Source organism: Lepidochelys olivacea, assembly GCF_965140295.1.
Source record: "Lepidochelys olivacea isolate rLepOli2 genome assembly, chromosome: 2".
Classification (NCBI taxonomy): domain Eukaryota; kingdom Metazoa; phylum Chordata; order Testudines; family Cheloniidae; genus Lepidochelys; species Lepidochelys olivacea.
This window is the reverse complement of record NC_140412.1, coordinates 80,153,874-80,176,723: the sequence shown is the minus strand read 5'-3', so window position 1 is coordinate 80,176,723 and position 22,850 is coordinate 80,153,874. Positions and strand designations below refer to the sequence as shown.

At 42.6% G+C, this 22,850-nt stretch overlaps 1 protein-coding gene across 2 annotated transcripts in view; it reads right to left on the bottom strand.

The window, feature by feature from the left end:
* The window catches only part of CHST9 (carbohydrate sulfotransferase 9), a 118,543-nt gene that overhangs the window by 74,404 nt on the left and 21,289 nt on the right, over nucleotides 1-22,850 (bottom strand). The gene's annotated exons all lie outside the window — the stretch shown is intronic.

The window sequence follows — 22,850 nt, the reverse complement described above, 5'->3', positions numbered from 1 at the left end:
TTTAGGAGCCTATGCCACTTTTGACAGTTTAATCAGAAATTTTTTTTTTTTAAACCCAAGATTTAGAATCACAAAGTAATTCACAAATATATCTAAAGTGGGTTAGGTTGGAGGAGTGAGCAGCTTACCTGTTCCACTTTAATTCTATTGCTTCTGACACCTTCATGTCCAAACTTTTGTGAAAAGTTAGTTTGCAGAGGTTCAGCATCACAATAAGAATACAGTACGTGATGATAAACATTTTGTAATGGTCACTTGCTTTACCTGGATTCACTGAAACTCTGTACGTGCCATTACTTTCAGTGACACCTACTAGCAAAGTGTTTTGTCCTTTTACATCAGCCAACTGACCACTAAACTTCCAGCAGATTAATCATTTAATAAACAAAGTGCCATTTTGTACTTTTACCCCCTCCAGATAATTCAGTATACAAAAACTAATGAAAGACTTACATTTCTAGCCAGAAGGAACAAAGCATACCTTTCCTTCTCAGAGCCACTCTAATTCCCTCCTTCCTATCGTACCTTGAGAGATACAATTTGATAAAAGTTAAAATAGTGAAACTGTACAGCTCTTGGTAAGACAAGATTTTTTTTAATTGCAATAAGCATTATACCACATTGAATGATCTGTGTAGCAAGTGCTAATAAAGAAAGATATCACATACTTTTAATGCAAGTTCTAAAAGCTTGTGTGTTCAGGTTGCAATTAGTAATGTACGAGATGAGAGAAACTGCTCTAAATTCTGCTCTAAACGGCTCTGAAAGATGGATGGGTGGGTGGAAGAAGAGGAGGGATGGGAAAGAGATGAAAGGGAAAAGATGAATTTTTAATTATTCATATCTCAGCTACTTACAGAAACAACCCTTTTCTCACTACCCCAGAACACTATTACCTAGTCAGGCAGGAGAAAAATATAAACTATTTGTATTAAAAATATAAATCCCATCTCCAAATGCAATAGCGGTAAGTATTTAAGAAAGAATAGAGGTTCCACTACAAATGAGATTGATGGAAACAAATAGTTACTACACAAAACAAAATAATAAAACATAAACTAGGGTCTACATTTAATAGTTACCTTTCCTGTCTAATAAAGTAGGATTTTCCACCCCAAGTGCTGTCAATTGCAGAGCTGGCTGGTTTCACAGGAACCAGGATCCAGTCTTTCATGAAACACTCTGCTCAACAAGATGTCTCCTCAGTGAATGGATGCAGAGTGTCTTTCTCCACCCTGTGATATACTGCATCAGTCTTTTGTCCTTATTCACAGACTGGGTAATCTGTTATAATGTTCCCTTTTTTACCTCCATGTGGTTTCAAATGTTTTCAGTGGTCTTTGATGGTTTTCCACTGACTGTTCGGCGATAGGACAAGGGTAGACAATTAAGCCCTGCATTATGTCACTGGCGAACCAGGGAGGATTACAATTTTCTCTTGCTTGAATGGAGCATTACTGAGACATATGACTCCCTGATCATTAACTTTTATTCCAAGACCATAAGACATAATTTTAATGTAACTAGTCCTTAAATATTACCCATAAACACATACCAATGATTATGAGTATTAATAAGGTACAAGCTTTCAGTAGAGACCTCACATACTACTCTTTATTGAGAAGTACCGTGAAAGTGGTATATTAGGCGTAGTGAGTTTGTCAGGTTTGAGACAGGAGTTGCTTGTAAAGAACAATGAACACTGCAGATTGCCACCAATAGGCCTCTGTGTCATGCTTGCTAGTTGCGGAACTCCTTTTGGGGCAGTTCCAGCATATTCAATATCCTTTGTTACTATCATCTGCCAATTCTTCCTTGACCTTCTTGACTTTGTCTTTCCCCCCCTTGGGTATCCTGTTCAATGCTTTCTTAGCATGTACATTACATGGAAGATGGGAGACATGTCCCAACCAGCTGAGACTTCTTCCTTTGATGGTATTTTCTAACATATCCTACTGTCAGTTCACTTACTTTTGAATGTTATTTTGTCTTCCCATGGAATATGTAGTATCTTCCTCAGCAATCTGTGATGGGCAGCTTCCAATCCCTTTTTGTTAGCCATTGACATCAGACAGGTCTCTGCTCTATACAGTGATGTGAGGCATACAATCAGCTAGTATAATCTGACCTTTAGCTTGTTGTGGAGATGTGTTTGATCAAATGTTGTTCATCTTTCCAAATACAGTGTTTGCTTTTCCGAATAAGGATTATATTTAGGTGAATAGTATTTTAATATTAAAATACTATCAATGGATTACAGCATCTTCATAAACAATTAAAGCCAAGCTTGACTTTTAACACAGAACTACAAGATAAAATCTTGGTATTCCAAGTGTAACAACCTTTGGTTTTCTGAGAGATTAAAAAGAAAATAAGAATGTGAAGTTCCATGGATTCTATTTGCGAGATTTAAAAATATCCAACAAAGAAAGTTTCCAGTGATTGCCAGCAGGAATTACAAGTCATTCTGAAAGCACCTGTTAAGACTGGTATCTAGGTACTTCAATGGTCCTTTCACTATGGGATCTGAGAATCTAACAAAACCCAGGAGGTAGAGGAATTAGTAGTATTTCCATTTTCTACATGGGGAACTAAGGCATAGAACAATTAAGTGACTTGTGCGAGGTCACACAGGAACTCTGTGGCAGAGCCAGAAACTGAGTTCAGGTCTCTTCAGTCACAGTATAGGGTCTGCAATGTCATCCTTTCTTCCTAGAAGGAGGGGGTAAATGGATTTGTGATGAAATCCTGCTGTAAAGGGCACATGCATGCCCACATAGGCTTTTGTTTGGAAATCTGGCAATTTACCAGCCAAACATGTCATATGGAGCCTGCCCTTCAAAGAGCAGACATGTTCCCTCAAAATCCACAAAGAAACTTCTGTGGGTTTACTGCAAGGAAAAGAAAGGAGTGTGTTGTGTAGCCCCATTTCTCCTCCTTACTGAGCCACATCATCATCAAGCCCTCTCCACCAGTTTTGTGCTTTGCTGCACTATACCTCACAGGAGCATTTAGCCTTCCATGATCAGCGTTCCACCAATTCACTTAACAAGAAAAAAAAAAAAAAAAAGGATGGCCCTGAAGGAACCTGGCAAAACTTTGCAACAAGATGTAGCTTAGCATTATGAATCTTTTCTTATATTCTTGTCTGGATGCTATCTGAACTCCATGGAAGCCCTCTGCACTTTTTCAGGTATTTATAAAGAGCACATATCACTGTCGGTAAGCCATTTGTCTGACTTTAAGCCAAATAGTCCTCTTTTTCTATGGTTTCATCTCTAATCTGATACGGAGACAAAATCAGACATGGTTTTGACCGGTATCATGGACAGGGCACACTATTTTGAAGAGTGCGCCACTCGCCTCTACCAGTACGATCTCACATGCACTGGGCTTGCAAGGTCATGCCAGTGGGGGCAGGACAGCATGCTCGTCAAAATGGCATCCTCCCTGCAGCATGACTGTGGTCATGCAGGTGTGGAGGGGTGGGAGGGGGGAAATGTATGTGCGGTATTGTCCAGTATTGTGGGGATGCACGATTGGAAACCCTACCGCACTGTACTATACCTATGTGTCTTTTCTCCTGCTTTCCAGCTCAGGTGGTAGTCAAACAAGAAATGAGTAGTCATTTAGGTCTACTTTCACATCTTCACGCACAATAAATATAAGACTGAAGCGGGGCTCCCCCCACGTTTTTTGAGTTTGATACTTTTGCCCCCACTCATATGTCAGCATGGTCATTTACCTAATGGCACACTGCATTGTTGTTTAGATCCTAATGAAACAGAAATGGTGACAAACTGCAACTGGTAATCGAGAATTCTAATTCTACTGTGAGAAGACTGCATGTCAGATATACATCCTACACAACTGAATGTAGTAGTGGGTGTGGGGGTCAGCACAATGGGTTTCTGTATTAAAGGATTATTGAATTTAAATACACTGTAGTCTCATTTCTTCCGGTGTGTGTGTGTGTGTGTGCGCGTATTTCTCTGATGCTACGATACCATGGCACAGAAAATGCAGCTGGTTTCGTGGCAACTGCTGTGTCATCTGTGAATGTAACAAGAAAATCAAGTTACATCATTTTATGGTTCAGCTAAAGAAATATCTCAAACTCCTTTGGCCACAAGTGAGGTTGAAAGTCTTATTTGTTTTAGGCATCAACAGTGTAACACTGAAGTGAGTTGACACTAACTTAATTTCTGTAAAAATCTGCAATTGACTGACGTTTTGCAATTTAAGGGGCCAGGAAGTCAATTTATACTGACACGTCTATCAAGCAAAAGCTATATGAAGCTTACATAAACCTACAGTCTCCTCTATTACTTGTCACTTTGTCTGTTCAAGTGCTTGTGTCACTTTCTGCTACTAAACTTTGAATCATTTTTATGTACAATGCAATATTCTTATGCAGCTTTAGAAATCCAGTTTTATATTCAGGGACCCAGTATTGTTTTAGGATGGTAGCAATGAGATTAGCCTGGGTTTTTTTTAAAATAAAACCCTATCAATTTAGAAATGGAACTTAGAGTGATTACCATGCTCTAGTTTATTGCAATGCTCTGAAGAAAAGATTGAGGATTTATTAGAAGAAATACGTTAGCTAGGTCAGCAGAAAACCACAAGAATTTTTAAAATAATTTTTGTACCTGTTAGTTGTTGGACAATTACCAAAAATAGTTATTGATACTGTAAAAAGATTTTAATCTGAATAAATTTATTAAAAAATATCAGGTTTCTGCATCAACTAGGTTAAAAAAGGCAGACTTAATACTTGAACTCCTCACAAAACCAAATGGCTTAAAATTACCTTTCAGAAAGCTTTACAATTTGTTTACCTGCTCTAGTTATGGATTATTTGGATCTATGGATAAAGATTGCCTTTCCCTTTCTTCCTTTTGCAAACAACTTAAAAGGGAAAACAACCCTTAGGGTAGCTGACAGTCCTGTAACAAACAGCAATCTGTATTGTAAAGTCATGCTGGTTTTACTTGAAAGAACTGGATCCCCAAGAGGGTTTCATCTACAGCCATATTTAACCAAGTGCAGTCAAAAGCAGGTGTATTAGAACCTCTCTAATTCACACTTCACGCATCCACGCACACAGAATTTCACTTACGAAATTCTGAGGCTTCTTCACCTCTCAGTAAAAGTTTAATAGCAGAGTGATGTAGTGAGGTCTCAGAGGAATCAATTATTTTTACAAGCCATTACAGAATATTTGAAAGTATTCTATGAAGTACTATCATAACTAATTAAAATACATTTGTCAAATACATAAAGTGATGCATTATTATTTTCTTTCTCACTCACAAATTCATTTAATCAGTTATTTGCAATGGATCTCTAATATATTTGAGTGAATTTAGGCGGTTTTTGCATACAATAAACTGAATTTATATCCCGTTATGGGTAATAAAGAGTTAAGAAGTTTCTTAATGTTCCACGACTACTGAAAAAATATCTGCAGTTTAATTTCCTAGCTTCTATCTATGGGAATATAAACAAGAGACAGGAAAACAAAATGAAAACAGCCATGAAAGCTGACAGTTACTTCCTCATATCTGGTCAAATTTACTGTTGTCTTTGTTAGACTGCACTAACATTTACTTAATCCTAGAAGACGATAAAAGAAAAATATCAATGCCTAGGTAACATGTATATAGTATCTCTTCATGGTAAAATGCTTCTCTCCTACCCCACAAAATCAAACTCCTTTGCCAATCATTACAAGCGACATTATTTTGTTCATGTTCATGTTAAATAAATATGGGATTCTGCCCACCTTAATGAAAGTTTGCATAAAATGTGAGTCCTCATTTATTTTCTCCTCTTTGAATCTCAGCACTGGAAGAAGCATGTTTCTTGACTTTGAACATAAACAATCATTCACCTCAACAAAGCTAATGACTATTTCAGTCCTGTTACTGTCCTCATTAGCAGAGAAATGCTGTACTGCTTAGAGGGAAGTGCTGCTCAACCTGACCCCAAGAAATCCAGCAGACCTGTGACCTCTCGTGCCAGCAAGCTCTCACTTTTAGAAGCAATCAAGAATTAGACCTTTCAAAGGTGGAACTTAAATCCCAGAAGAGTCAAGACTACAGTTTAATAGATTCCCCTCTTTAAAGTAATTAGAGCAGCATTCTCCAATTTAGGCTTTTTCTACACTACCACTTTTGTCGGTCGGGATGTGAAAAAACACACACCCCGGACTGACATAAGTTCCACCAACAAAAGCGCTGGTGTGGACAGTGCTATGTCGGCGGGAGACGCTCTCCTGCTGACATAGCGAACTCCACTTGTTGGCGGTGGTTTAATTATGACGGCAGGAGAACTCTCTCTGGCCAGAAAAGAGCGGCTAGATAGGAGATCTTACAGCAGCACAGCTGCAGTGGTACAGCTGTGCTGCTGTAAGGTCCATAGCATAGTCATAGCTTTACTATTATGGGCTGGTTCACACTGGAAACTTACAATGGCATAGCTATGACTTGGAGAGGTGTGAAAAAATCCACATTCCTGAGAGACGTAGCTATACCAACCTAACTCCTAGCATAGGCAGCACTAGGCTGATGGAAGAATTCTTCCATCTACCTAGCTACCGCCTCTCAGGGAGGTGGACTAACTACAGTGATGGGAGACCCCTCTCATCACTGTAATGAGTGTCTATACTGAAGTGGCGAGCTGCACCACCATAGTGTTTTAAGTGTAGATATAACCAGAGTCTTTGGCACATATGTAGTTAGTGTGATGTAACCATCCATAACCTATTACATTTAATACTTGCTAGAGGAATCTGTGGAAGGTACTGATCACCAAGAAAAATCTCACTTTTAGCGGTGCATTTCTGTAGATCCAGAACACACACATTATTTAACTATCTTTTTTACAAAACAACAAAGTTCCTGACTCTGTAGGGACAAAAATGGGAAAAATATTCTGTGGCCTTCAGCGATAAAAGATCACACACCCTCTCATGAAAAACATTTTCACAGAATTAAAGGAGTAATATGGTGGGGAATAAATAGACTGGAAGATCTGCCAGTGAAGGGTTTTTTTCCTACAGTTCATTTTCTAGTGTTTTGTCAAATCTAGCTCTAAACAATGGGGAATTCCAAAGCCTAATTTTTATCTGACTGCCAGACGTTTCTCCCAGTGTTCAGTCTGGAAAGTTCTCTTTAACACTTTTAATTACACCACCTTAAATGTCTCTTCTCCATATCCTTGGCATTTACATTGAAATATTTTAGATAAAGGATCTGGGCACATCATAAACTAGTCTAAGTATAATTCATCATTTTAATCTTTCCTTATTGGCCAAACTCACCATATTATTTTTGTTGCTCTTTGATTTGCCTCTAATTTGTCAGTATCTTTCTGGCAATGTGTTTCCAGGGGACTTGAACACACTAATCTAGTGTGATTAGTTCAGACAAATACAGAGAGGGACTCTTACCACCCTGCTGAGAACATGGCTGTGAGATGATGCCTCTGTGGATGCATAGTTATTGGTGCTTTTCAGGTTCCTCCTTCCACTAAATACTTGGATTTCAGATTATTCTTCCGTCACCGGACATTATTTCTTTGTCAGCAGAAGTTATTCCTCCTACTTTACCTCCTCTATCAGTGGTGAGTTTTATTAAGATGCCAGATTAAGAATGATGTTAAGGTGCACCAGAACTAACCCCAAGCCTTCAATAGACACCCCTAGCTTGATACATGGATGCTCATTATTCCTTAAAACTTCAGTCATTTTTCACTCTTCATGATTGTATTCCTATACAATCAAATGTCTAGTTCAGGTTTTAGATGACAAACAGTGTCAGATGTTTTACTAAATTGCAAGTGCATTACTTAATATAAAAAGACCTGATAGCTGAACAGAGCAATCTACTTTATCTGGCAAAAGGTTTTATTTTGTCTGTGCGCTAGATCTACTTATTGCACAATTCCATTGCTGGTCAAAGAAGAGAAGAAAAGAACAGGAAAAAGAAAAAAAGGGGTGGGGGAAGAGGAAGGCAGACATTGACCAATGAGGAAAGATTAAAAGGGCTAATGGCAAACTCTGTTACCAGGGGTTTTTTTTGTTATGAAACTGTGTTTCAGTAAACCCCATTGAGTCCACTACATATGTCTCTTGCTGTCAACATTAGAAGTTGGTTAAGTGCTCACACTTTCTATTGCTAATACTTTGATCATTGCCCTTGGAGAAGAAAGTGGTGAGCTATCATTTCTAGAGTTAAGTGCAGTCATTCCACTGATCCATAAAGCAATATCTAATTATAGGGCAAAAAAGGATAGTGAGTTTCACAAGCAGTTTCAATTTTCCTCATTTCTAATGGGAAATGGAAATTGTAATTGAACCTCCTGCCCATCTAAACGTGAAAGACAGACCACAGCAAAAATTCAGTTCTACAATTTGACTGAAATATTTTTTCCAGGGGTGGGGCCCCATGGAATAGAGGGAAAAATGGACAGTGCATAAGAAGATACAAAAAGTAAATATCTCCCAAATGAATACTATTGTTTGAAATGCAGACTGGCATCCACCTTAAGCAGGTATACTCCCATTTTAAAAATATTAAATGTTCAAGTTAACTTGTAGCTTGAGAAAGTAGCCTATACATTTGTAGTTAGGCAGTCATCACAGAGCTCAGTCTCTGTTTGGTTTAAATTGCCTCCCAGCTGCCATCCAAAATGTGCTCTTCTTAGCAAACAATCATCCCAACTCCACTATATTTAAGTGAGCCTATGTAACTGGAGACATAAACTTGGCTCCCCCACCTAGGCTAGCACGTACCTGCCAAATCAGTCACACAATCTAGTAGCGTGATTTGGGTTAATCAGTCTCAAGCATGATGTCAATGTTTTGTCATACTCCGTGATCAATCATATCTTAAAAGATAAAAGTAACATACCTCAGCCATATGAGATGAATTCTTGCAGGAAGGAAGTTCTGCTCATGGGCTAATGAAATCTTTGAACTATTCACTCTTTCATCAGTAACTATTTTGGCCTACACAAGCAGTCAAGAATGTGGAGGCTCATTTTCAACATTTAAGTAGGTCAGTAAAACAAAGGAGACAGAGGGCAAAAATGCTGAAATTATTTCCCCATCTGTAATGGGCCAAAACAATTGTAGATCACAATCATGATAATCAAGTCCATTTTATTCTTTGTGTCTATTAAATAGATATTTTGTTCTGATTAGGTAACATTAAAAATATAGGAGTAGTAACACTTTAGCAAGTCTTATTTTTCCTCCTCCTTGGTACTTCAGCGTTGAAATGTTTGACATCATCAGGAGCTCCAAGTGAGAGGAAGAAATGGATTATTTCTCCCATACAAATACATTTCTTTTACATATGTACCTTGTTAATTCTCAGTAATGACAGAGGCCCACTGTGAATTAATGAACCTTTTGAGTTAGCAGCTAAGTGACTAAAAAAGTAAGCCGAATACATCAAAGAGTAATTTCCTCATTTTGACAAGTTTAATTTTAATAATTTACAATACTTTAATTTACTGCAATATGTTTTGTGAAAATAATGAAGTCTTAGCAACTGCTTTCAGTACAGTGCTGAGTCATTAAATGATCTCTCCTAATCTTTGACAAAGATTTTTGTGCAAATTAGTGAAGCATAAAGAAAGATTTTATTGCACTAGTGTCAGGTTCCTGGGGCAGAGCTCAAGCAGCTCAAGGTCAGATTTCCAGATCAAGGTCAGAATTTGTGACGGGGGATCTGGGTCCAGAGCGAGGGTCAGAATCCAAGAGCCAAAGTCAATGTTGGGAGCAGAGAAGCACAGTTGGTCATAGCAGCTCGCTGGGGATCTATGTTCTTGCTAAGACACTTCCTGGCATGCCGTGTGAGCTTCTGTGGGGTCAAGGGGCCAATCAGGAGCCTCTAAGGAGGTTATCAATTGGGTCTCTTGAATGGGACTTCCCATAGTGTACTTCTGCAATGGTTTACGGGCAGTGGCTGGGTTATAGACGTCAAGTGGCAATGTGGAGGTGACTGTCTGGTGGCTCTGCTGACCCAGGTTTAAGTCCCTACTTAACCTCCTCTTTCCAGGGACACCTTCCTCCTGCCCGAGCATAGTGTTTGTCTATGTGGACTACATAGGAGGCTGCTACGAGGTCAGGCCCATGGACCTGGGAGGCCCATTCCCAGGACTGCTCCCCCCAGGGCTGTAATCTTCCCGAATTGGTGAGGTACCAAACAGGAACCATGTTTGATTTTAGAATCCAAAAATCTCATGCACCTTGTATTCATCGTGACCCTGGACCTGTACTAGAGAGGGTGGAGGCCGCTGTCAGCAAGCAAAGGAGTGTATCGCTGACACGTAGCTTCAGCAGCGATACATGGAACACCAGGGATACCCTGAAGGATCTGGGCAGCTGGAGCCTGGGTTGATCAGGATGAGCTATTGGTAATCCAGTTTGCAACAAAGATGGTCCATGTGGGAGGTGGTATGCTGAGATCTAGACCTTTTGTCCAACTGCCAAAAAAATCAGGGTATTCTGGAGCTGGCACTCAGTGTATCACTTGGAGTTCCTCTTAGCATTTTCAAGATGTGTCTTAAGCTCCCCCTGGACATTGTGGATCTGCTATACCCACACAGCGGCTGACATGGAGAGGGCAGGTACAGCCAGCTGAAAATGGGAACAGAACATGAAAATTCATGTAGAATGGACTCTGCCTGGTGCAGACATGGTTGGTGTTATAGTGGGTGAATATTGCCCGAGGTAGGAGAGCGACCAATCATTTGGGTGATTATTTGTAAAGCACCGTAGATACTGTTCTAAAACCTGATTCATTCTCTCACAGTGGTCATCTGTCTGTGGTTGGTAGGCAGAGAACATGTAAGTGAGGATCCTGAGCAGCTACAAGGTTTTCTGCCATAATGGTGACCCAAAAGTTGCAGAGCTTGGTTGGATGTGACCTATTTGGGAAGCCTATGGAGACAGACAATGTGCATCACCAGGAACTGAGCCATCTCTTCCACAATGGGCAGGCGTGCAATGGGAGTGAAGCGGGCCGTTTTGGTTATTGCATCAACCATGGTGAGGATGACAGTGTATCCATCACACAGAGAGCACGGTTATAAAGTCCAGGGTGGTGGCCACTCAAAGTCTAGCCAGGGTCTCTAAGTACTGGAGTGACAAAGTGGGGGAGGGGTCTCATGTGTGTCCTCTTGGCATGAGTGCATACTTCACAATAATTTATGTAGGAATGCACCACTGTTAACATCCAGGACCACCAGAAGGTGTGAGCAGTCAGGCAAAGGGTCTTGAGGCTGCTAACATGGCCTGCTAGCAAGAAACTGTGGTGGAGTCCCAGGACCTCCAGCTGGGAGCATCCCAGTGGGATGTACAAGCAACCCTTAAAATAGAGTAAGGCATCCCATATCTGATGTTCATTGGGCGGGGGCTTCCTCCTACTACTGAGCTGATCCAAAGACATGAGGTCTTGAGAAATGGTTTTCCATTTCTGCCACAGGGCGTGCAGGTCAGGGGTCACTAACCATGAGATGCAGAGGATTATGGGGAAGTGTGGTGAGCGGATCACTCCAACCCTTAGGGTACCTTGGTGACTGTGGATAACACTTCCCAAGGCATACTCTGCTATGTCACTGGGCCTGAAGACAGGAATGAGCCATCTAGTATCTATGAAGTTGGGGGCTGCCTAGGCCTGCACTAGGATGCTCATAGCTTGTGCAGCATCAGCATCCATTAAGTTGTCTGCTGCCCCGAGTGCCCATTGTGGGGGAAACTGAAGACTTGCCAGGTTTCCCACAATAGAAACCACACACCATGGTGGTGATGGCATCTTTCCTCTGGAATCACACAGCAGCAAGCTGTATGGGTTCTGGGACCAGGCTGAGGGATGTTACCAGGGACTGTTGGCTACACTGTGGCACTGACCCCTTCCTTTCTTTGCATTGCTCATGCAATCAGTTGACCTCACTATATGGACGGACAAAAGGCAACCAAATGGGTCAGCATTTCCACACAAGCTAGTTCATCTTTAAACCTACTCGTGTAATCCCCACTGAATCTGGTACAGCTGGGATGACTCGTTGTACTCAGTGTGAAAGATGAGTCACCTGAAGAGGGCAGTATAGGCAAACAATTCCTTCCCTGTCAAGAGTTTTCACAGGGCCACCTCAGCAGAGTAAGTGCACTGGGGATCATTAAGAAAGTGGCAGGAAATGGCTGAAGGAAGGCTTCCCAGTTCATCAGCATTAGAGTTCCTTGTTCTAACAGGAGTGAGGCCCAATCCAACCCCTCTCCCACTGAGAGGCTAATTACCAAACCTACCTTAGCTTGATCAGTGGAGTAGGATTAGGGGTGGAGCTGGAACTGTAAATGACATTAAGAAACCCCTGAATTTTCAGCAGTCTCTGCTGAAGCATTCAGGAATGGGAACAGTCAGCCCCTGTATGCAGGGGTGCTGGGTGTGGTGCATGTCTGGAGTGCAGTATTCTTGCTTAGGAGCAAGGGAGTCTGCTTCTGCAAGGACTGGTCCTCGGCAGCGTACTAGGCCAGTTGAGTCCACAGCGCAATGTTTTCTGTGTCGTCTGCACCCACAAGGTCCGGTTCTCCAGCAAGAGTCACAATCACTTGTGCTCAACATGTGGAGTTCCTCTTGAAGACAGTCAATTTGTACAGGCATTTGTGGTGCCCTTTGAGACATGCTGGGTAGGGGATGACCTACGGCCTTCATGTTCCCATTGGACTGGCCTTCACCAGGGCTAAGGGGTAGTACATGCAAACTGTCAGGGTCCTGGGTTGGGGCTCAAGCAGTCCGAGGTCAGGTTTCTTGCCTGAGGTCAGTAGCAGAGGTCTGAACTTGTGTTGGGGTTCCAAGTGAAAACCCAAGTCAGAGCCAAGATTGATGCCAGGAGTTAGGGAGCAGAGAAGCACACTCTGTCATGGCAGCTTGCAAGGAATCCGTGTGGTTGCCTGAACACTTCCTGGTACACCCTGTGGGCTTCTATATGGCCAATCAGAGCCTCCAAGAAGATTGCCAGCCAGTCTCTCAGGTGGGACTTCCTATAGCATACATCCACTGGTTTGTGAGAAGCTGCCAGATTACAGCTGCTACAGCTGTAGGGAGGCGTCCAATGTCTGGTGGCTCTGTTGAGCCAGGTTCCAGACCCACCAATCCTTACAGCTAGTTTTAATCAAGTTTTGAGAGCTAAAGTCCCTCCTATAATGTGGGGATTGTTCAATAGTTTGGTACCCAGGTTCTTGTTACCTGGCCTGCCTCCAGCTTGAGGGAGAGTTGCTGGTGCTTAACTGTCAACTCTCCGACACTACCAGCCTGTAGGCCACCCAAACGCTCTCCTCTGGGCTATGCCAGTTCTTACTTTGTCTTGCAGGTTAATCATAAGTGTACCCTACTCCCCTGTAAAGCATTCTCCTTTAATGTCCAGCTGCTTCTCCAATGCAAGCTCACAGAAATACAGGTCTGCTGTCCCACAGAGAACAGTGTACACACCAGCTAGCAAGATTCAATTCAGGATCAGTTTCTTGTTTGATACCACAGCACAGATATATTTATAGTGAAAAACAAGTTTATCATCAAAAGATTCAAGAGCTAGTGAGTAAGGATAATGGAAACAAATTACAGATAAAATAAAGTCATAATTTCTAGAAATTAAATTTAACAGGCTCATCTTCTGTCTAACGAAGTTTCTCACCCCAGATGCCCTTTGCTGTGTTTCACAAGGCTGGCTGTGATCTCTTTTCATGATTATAATCACACTAGCTGATTGCTTTCTAGGTATAGGATAAAGGGGTGTCTTCCTTGCCTTCTCCTTATATCCCCAAGAGTTCATTGTCTCTTCTCAGAGTCAGGATAACCCCGTAACTTATTCTCTGATGTGCTGCCTAGTGATTTCACATCCCCTTCCTGCCCCAGTTGATTTTGTATGTAAATAACTCTCCCCCATTGAGTTAGCTTGCAATGTTAAATTTACATGGCAACAGAGATAGGCAAACAAACATCTGACAGGAAACTGGTTTCTCCACCTCTCCTGTGATACAGACGTTAGAACAGATTTTCAATATACGTAATGAGTATCCGTACATACATTTTACAATGATATTAATCACCAGTGTGACGCTGGCTTTCATAAGACCTCACATGACATTCTTTGGTGAACTAGAATCTACATACCAGAATAAGAATAGCCTTGTAAGCCCCTTGCCAGTTGGCATTGAAAGGTTTGTGGGTCACAGGCTATAAGAGCAAAGTTAGCAACAGAGTAGGAGGTGGAGGACAAAGGAAAAAGGTGTAAACCCCGTAAGTTTTCAGTTCTCTCTCTCTCATAGCCATCCTGTAATGAAGGGGCTGTGGTTTCCTCTTACTCTATTATGAGCTCCATAATGTATTACAAAGGGCAACGCCCTGGACACCAGGTCACAAAGTTTGTGACTTTTTTCTCCCAACCGCCATCAATGAGAATAGCTGTTTTGTATTGGATTGACTGTGCATGTCCTTTAAGAGTACTGGTTTGAACTCGTGCCATTCCTCACATGGAGTTTGCATAACATACATGTCATTTCATTTAATCTGCCAGCCATAGTCACAAAGCCACTGAATGGCTGGTTTAATGAGTATGAGAACTGGGGGAAGTCTATCTCCTTATGCCTAGCAGTACTAGAGTATTCTATGCCGGGACTATCTACTACTTCTGTCCTATCTCAGACCAAGAAAGTAAACACTATCATAATTTAGGGTTTACCAGGTCAGATAAAATACCATGCTAATAAGTTAGCACTGGCTGTTCTAGGTCAAGAACAATGCCTTCTCATTTAAACCATACAACTTCCCTCTCCACTGCATTCTCCCAAAAGAGAATGGGGATTATCAAAACTTATGTCCCCATTAAGGCATTATTTTTGTCCAAATCTGAGAATTTTTGCAAATAAGAGATTTGCAATAGCAAATAGGCTTGCTCCCCTCAGCTCACCTGATAGTGTCTGCCTATTCTTTAAGAAATAAAAAAACAACTTATGTGAGGAAAGTTATTTTAGCATTTTTCATCTAAAAATGCTTTCCTCACTTCACAATGCACCTCCAAAATTCTACTTTTGAAGTGCCAGACATGAATATTTTTTCACATTTAACACAAATGAGTGTTTCTAACTGAATTAGCTAAAACCAACACACCATGCTCTCCCCGTGGGATTAACATAAAAACACCCTTCAACTTTCTCCTCCTCCAATCAACTCATGTAAGGGGATTTGTGAACCCAAGGAACAATCCACAGCTTAAGAGGATCGCAGATCACATGGGAGCTATTTTTAAGTGGATGCTTGTAATAAGTTACTTGGGTTTCTTAACTTGGGAAGTATTTAGGCCTTGGCTCCAGCCGCTTCTGCTTCTGGGGTCATCACTCTCCATAATGGAGATTTCTCAGACCTGAACAGGTCTGGGGTTGGTTTTGGTGACTGCATACAGGGAAGGTTCTCAACCTCTTCATGCCTATGTTTTGTGTGGGATTTGTAGACCCCATCACAGCAGAACACAGGAGATGTAAAATGGTAGCTTGAAGCCAGCTTTGCCCTCTTTCCTCCTAAATTCTGCATACTGCAGAAATGGAGAGTGAGGAGGAAGAGAGATCCTGGGGTGAAGCTTCTTCATTATGCAGCTAATACAACCTAAATTACATTATGTGACCACAGAGTTAGATATTTCATACACTGATACAGAGCTCAACGTTACCTTCTCACCCTACACAGCCCATAATTTAAAACGTGTATTCTATTTTTTTAATCTTAGAACAACTTTTCTATACTTTAGACAAGCAGTGTGTGCACACACACACACTCTCTCTCTACACGGCAATGTAAGCCCAGAGTTAGTGGGATTTGAGTCAGTTGACCCATGCCAAGAAACCCTGGGCTTGAGCATCTACACTGTATTTTAACCGTATGTTAGGGCTCTGTGGCACCCACACTACAGTGCGGTGACCCAAGTCAAAATAACTATATCCCAGAATCCCTAGCGCCTCCTTTCCCCAAAATGTGGCCACTCCACCCCTAGGACTATGGTAAAAAACTTTACTGCCCATCCTGTACATTACCAGGAAGTAGTTCACTTTACAAAAGGCTTCATTGGCTCGCTTTCCATTGCAAACCCAGAAAGCTCTGTGATAGTGTGCTTGCAGATCGGTGATTCGAAGAGAATAGGTTAATGCTGACCTGAGTTGCTGTTGTTTGCAAAGAGGGGATAGCTTCAGTTTTCAATAGAGTGGATTGCAGATTGGTAGAATAGAGAGGACTAAGGAAGTTGTCCCATTGAATTGTGGGATACTTCTAACTGATTCCTAGGACCCAAATCAAGCAGGGCTGCATCTACATTGCAAACCAATAGGACTCAGACCCTGGATCCTGGCTTAACTCAAGCTCAGACCCTCTAGCCCTGCAAGATCCCGGGACTCTGGGTTAGCACAATTGCAGTATAGACGCAAGGGGGGCTAGGCTTGAGCCTGGTCTCAAGCATGCACTTGTACTGTAGTGTAGATATACCATTAGGGGGTAAATGGTGCCATTATATGCTCTATTTGTAGTGAAATACTTCATGCAACCTCTCAAACTTTGAGGGAGGGAGGGGAGGCAAAAAAAAACCCTATAGGAGCCCATCTATATGACCAGAGAAGGGGGCAGGGATGAAAGAAGTTAAGCTAAACTATCTGAGTAGAGCTATGCTGTCAATAAGTACATTAAAACTTCCTCTGTTTTGGTCTGAGTGTTTTGGTTATATATGAATCAAATATATTTCCAAATCACAGACAAGGAAAAAACCCAATCACAATGAAGTGAAAGAGCAAAAGAACACAAGAACCGAGAAATGCATATGGTGGAAAAATCAAGGAGAAGGTTATTGGTAAATGTATCAAGGGTCAGTTAGATTTTTTTTAAATGGTAACATCCTAATTCTGCAGTCATGGCAAGTCAAAGGACTATCTTTTAATCAAAAAATTCTAGAAGGAATCTTAGGCTAACATTTGAGTTTAAACTACAATAATAAGATGTGAAGGCAATAGCTAGAAGTAAGTTGTCTTTGCTTAGTAGACTTATTCTGCCCACATACACTGCAAAGGCTCAGAGGAAAATCTCTATTAGCCTTCGGGTATGCTGATAATTGCCATATTATTGTCTTTAATGGAGGGTGATAAGCTGGCTAGTAGGAAATTGGAGGATGACTTTGCCTACACAGCCAGCTTTTGCAAAGCTGTGCACTGTGAATTCCAAGCATGATCGTGCAGATAGAAAGTTGCATTGTCACTATGAACACAAAGGCCTTGTCTACACTACAGAGTTTTGGTCAACAAAAGTGACAGACACTCAAAAATTGCTATGGTAAAAATCGATATGTCATGTTCACACGCTCCCTGTGTTGGCAAAGGGTGTCCACAGTTGGAGCACTATCAGCGGTGTAAGCAATGCACTGAGGGTACCTATCCCACAGTCCAGCTCGACACCTTCTGGCACTAGGTGTTGTGGGAAGGCAGAGTGGATCGCAGCGCATCTTGGGACCCGGCTCAAAATGTGCCCTGATGCTTTGCTTTCTGTCCCAGCATTCCAGGGGCTTCCGGCTTTCTTTTGTGGCATTTTTCAATGGTCCTTGTTTGCTGTGCACCCCGGTATCTTTGTGAGAAGGGATGGATCCCGCACTGTTCTCCTATGCTTTGACAACTGTCATGAAGACATTGCGAATGACAGTGCAGTTAATCACAAAGTTCCTGCAGTTAATCACCAAGTTCCTAACTGAAGAAGACTCCCAGTTGCCTGACATACTGTGTGACATGAATAGGAGCAACTTTAGGATAGGAGCAACTTTAGGTTGCATTTGGCTTACAGCTGTAGAGGGTGGACCATCGCTTTGGGGCTCAGGAAACAAGCACTGAATGGTAGGATCCTATGTCATGCAGGTGTGGGATGACAAGCAGTGGCTACAGAACTTTCAGATGCAGAAACTGTGCAGAATGAGACCTGCCCTATCGGTAGAGAAGTGTGTGGCAATCGCTGTGTGAAAGCTGGTGACTTCAGGCTGCTCCCGGTCAGTCACAAATCAATTTTAAGTCAGGAAGTCAAACACTGGGTTAATGCAAGTTTGCAGGGCAATTAATCGCATCCTGCTACGAAGGATTGACACTCTGGGAAAGGTGCATGAAATTGTGGACGGCTTTGCGGAAATGGGTTTCTCTAACTGTGGAAGGGTGATAGATAGCATACATATTCCAATTTTGGCACTAGACCATCTTGTGATGGAGTATATCAATAAGAAGGGATACTTTTCCATGGTGTTGCAGGCACTTGTGGATCACTGTGGGCATTTCACTGACATCAACGCGGGGTGGTCTGGGAAGGAGCATGATGCATGCATCTTCAGGAACACCAACCTCAGTTTTCAGAATGGAGAGAGATAAATAGTGGTGTCCCCCACAGGTCTGTACTGGGACCAGTCCTATTCAACATATTCATAAATGATCTGAAAAAAGGGGTCAGCAGTGAGGTGGCAAAATTTGCAGATGATACAAAACTACTCAAGATAGTTAAGTCTGAGGCAGACTGCAAAGAGCTACAGAAAGATCTCTCAGAATTGGGTGACTGGGCAACAAAATGGCAGATGAAATTCAGTGTTGATAAATGCAAAGTATTGCGCATTGGAAAACATAATCTCAAGTATACATATAAAATGATGGGGTCTAATTACTTGTTACCACTCAAGAAAGAGATCTTGGAGTCATTGTGGATAGTTCTCTGAAAACATCCACTCAATGTGCAGCAACAGTCAAAAAAGTGAACAGAATATTGGGAATCATTAAGAAAGGGATAGATAATAAGACAGAAAATATCATATTGCCTCTCTGTAAATCCATGGTATGCCCACATCTTGAATACTGTGTGCAGAAATGGTCGCCCCATCTCAGAAAAGTTATATTGGAATTGGAAAAGGTTCAGAAAAGGGCAACAAAAATTAGGGGTATGGAACGGCTTCCGTATGAGGAGAGATTAATAAGACTGGGACTTTTCAGCTTGGAAAAGAGATGACTAAGGGGGGATATGATAGAGGTCTATAAAATCATGAGTGGTGTGGAGAAAGTAAATAAGGAAGTGTTATTTACTCCTTCTCATAACACAAGAACTAGGGGTCATCAAATGAAAATTAATAGGTAGCAGGTTTAAAACAAAAGGAAGTATTTCTTCACACAATACACAGTCAACCTGTGGAACTCTTTGTCAGGGGATGTTGTGAAGGCCAAGTCTATAACAGGGTTCAAAAAAGAACTACATACATTCATGGAGGACAGGTCCATCAATGGCTATTAGCCAGGATGGGCAGGGATGGTGTCCCTAGCCTGTTTGCCAGAAGCTGGGAATTTGCAACAGGGAATGGATCACTTGATAATTACCTGTTCTGTTCATTCCCTTTGGGGCACCTGGCATTGGCCATGGTCGGAAGACAGGACAATGGGCTAGACAGACCTTTGGTCTGACCCAGGATAGCCATTCTTATGTTCTTAAGCTACAAGCGGGGACTTTTTTCCTGGATCAGAAGATTACTGCGGGGGATGTTTAAATACCCATAGTAATCCTGGGAGACCTGGGTGTATGCCTTACAGCCATAGCTTATGAAACCTTACACAGGAAACCTGGACAGCAGTAAGGAGCGGTTTAGCAGGCTGAGTAGGTGCCAGATAACCATGGAATATGCCTTTGGCAGATTAAAGGTGCGCTGGCGATGCCTTTGTGGCACGTTAGACCTCAATGAGAATAATATTCCCATGGTCATAGACACATGTTGTACATTGCATAGTCTTTGTGAAGCTAAGGGTGAAAGGTTTGCTCAGGGGTGGAATATTGAGGCAGACCACTTGGCTGCTGATTTTGAGCAGCCAGATACCAGGGCTATCAGAGGGGCCCAGGGAGACTTTGAGGCAACACTTTGAAAATGAGAACCAATAATGTATATCTCTGTGATTGGTGCTGTAATGTTACATTACATGTAGTTTTCCTAGGAAGCAATGATGACATTTAGGGCCTTAGATTCCAGTAAGCAAATGATTACACTGCCTGTGTATGTATTAGAAAGTGCCTGTTATCTCAATTTGTAGGAAACAAAGATGAGTTATTGTTCAAAACATTTTCTTGTTTAATAAAGCAACACCACACACACACACACACACACTCTCACAGGCGCACTTGGTAGGAAAGGAGGTACCATGGAAGGGCAGACTTTCAGAGCTGTGTGTATGTCCAGCTATCATTCTGAAAAGAGGGAATGAAGGGGAAACTGAGAAGACCCGGAAACCGGAAAGGACTGGGCAGGCAGAAGGTTTTCATTTTTTTAAATTTTTTTTGAGGGGCGGGGGGACGCGCATATAAAAGAGTTCTCAATGTGCTGCAGGGAGGGTGGGCATGCATCTACTCAGTCTGCAGCATTATTAAGGACTTCAGCATCTGTGTTTGGTCCTCCATTACTTTAATCATCTGCTCAGTGGTGTCCTTCACAAACTTCTGATTTTCTTTTCTGTCCTGCCTTTTTGCTTCCCTCCTTGAGTTCCCTTTTCTGTGCATTGGAGAGATGCAGTACCTCCCGGAACATATCTTCTTTGCTCCGTTTTGGACGCTTTCTTATCTGGCAGAGACATTTGGCGAGTGTGTGTGTGTGGGGGGGGTGTTCCTGAAGGCCACATCTTCCAAAGCACAAGGAACAATGCACTGAAACATTTCAGTAAAATACACCTTTTGCAACATAACAATCACTTTCTCATTGACCCTTGGAAAGCACACATCTTGACAAACACCCAAAGCATGATGAATGTTGGTTGGGCATGGTGCTCTACATGGGGAAAAAGAGCACTCTGCAAGGGTTGTGGTGCAGCTGACTAGGGAAAAAATTCTAAAATTCTCCCACACTTTTCCACAGGCAGGGATCATTATAGCAGATCTCATTGCTGAGGGTAAGTAGGGAAGTGAGGGTACATCTACTACACACTTATGGCTTCCACCCTGGTCCCTATGCTGCTCACCTGTGTGCTGCTTTGGTCCCTGCACAAGTGATTGCTGAATGGGGTGGGAAAGTTTCCGACAATGGGGAAAGGAACAAAGCAGCTCTGCCAAGGAACCTTTGGCACAGGATTGCTGAGTACCTCCAGGAAACTTTCCTAGAGATCTCTCTGGACTGGGGTGGCCAACCTGTGGCTCTTCAGAAGTTAGAAGAGGCTCCTTGTATAGGCACTGACTCCAAGGCTGGAGCTACAGGCGCCAACTTTCCAATGTGCCAGGGTCTGCTCGCTGCTCAACTCCCGTCTCTGCCACAGGCCCTGCCCCCACTCTACCCCACCCCTTCCTGCCCCCTCCCCTGAGCCTGCAGAGCCCTCGTTCTTCCTCCTTTTCCTCCAGAGCCTCCTGCACATCACAAAACAGCTGATCAGGAGGTGGGGGAGGGAGCAGGAGGCACTGATCGAAGGGACTGCCAGTGGGCGGGGGGTGCGGGGAGCATGGTGCGGGAGCTGATGGTGGGCTGCTGACATATTACTCTGGCTCTTTGGCAATGTACATTGGTAAATTCTGGCTCCTTCTCAGGCTCAGATTGGCCACCCCTGCTCTGGAGGATTCCCCAAATATCTCAGCATGCATCAACACCCTATTCCTCCGTAATGATTAGATGCACGGGCAAATGTGTAGCATACAGAAATAGCCAGCCTTGTACATTTCTATACCCTGAACCCACCTCCGCACTACACAAACCACAGCCACTTACCAGGCATCTCCTTTCCTGCTTCTTGCTCGCTGGACAGCAACTGCTGAGACTGGCTAGACACCTCCGGAGTGGAGAACAGTTCCTGGTTGCCTGCCCCACCGGGAGCTCATCATTGTTGTCTAACTCCACCTCTTCATCAATGACTTTGTCCTCTGGGTTAGGTCCTCTTTCCACCTCCTCCAGGCCCGCTGAAGTATCCAGAGGGCTCTTGGCAGTGGAGGTGGTGTCACCACCAAGGATAGCGTCCACTTCCTTGGAGAACCAGCAAGTCTTAGGTGCAGCACCAGAGTGACGGTTTGCCTCCCTCGCCTTATGGTAGGCCTGCCTCAGCTCCTTTATCTTTGCTCTGCACTGCTGCGTGTCCAGATCATAGTCCTTTTCGCATGAACCTCAACAGATCTGCCCGTAGATATAAAAATTCCTACAGCTCAAACACAGTTGGAACTGCACAGCCTCCTCTCCCCATATACTGATCAGACCCAGCAGCTCCGCAGTGGTCCAAGCAGGAGAGCGTTTGCTGTGATAACCTGCCACGGTCACCTGGGAAGATGTGATGAGACCTCTCCATGCTGAGCCAACAGGAAATGGAATTTCAAAAATTCCCAGGGCTTCTAAGGGGGAGGGGAGCATGGTTGTTTACCTGGCTGTAGGGCAGTGGAGTTCAAATTGCTGACTAGAGTGGTCAGATTGGGCATTACAAGACACTTCCTGGAGGCCAAGTAGAGCGATAAAATCACGCACGGTGTCTACACTGGCACTCAACAAAAATTTTGTGCAGAAAGTCTTGTGTCTCTCTCATCAGGGTGGTTTTATTTTATCAGCGAAACATGGCATTTTTGCCAAAGAAAGTCACATTGCAATGTGTACGCATTCACTGTTTTGTCTATAAAAGCTGCCTTTTGTTGACAAAACTCTGTAGTGAAGACAAGGCCAAAGTCTTGTTATAAAATTTGTCACTCATTATGCAATACTTGTCAGAAGATACAGATGCACATTGTGTAAGAGGACAATGATACTTACGGATTTGGTCTCCAGGAGAAGCCCTGCAGTAGGGAATTTGA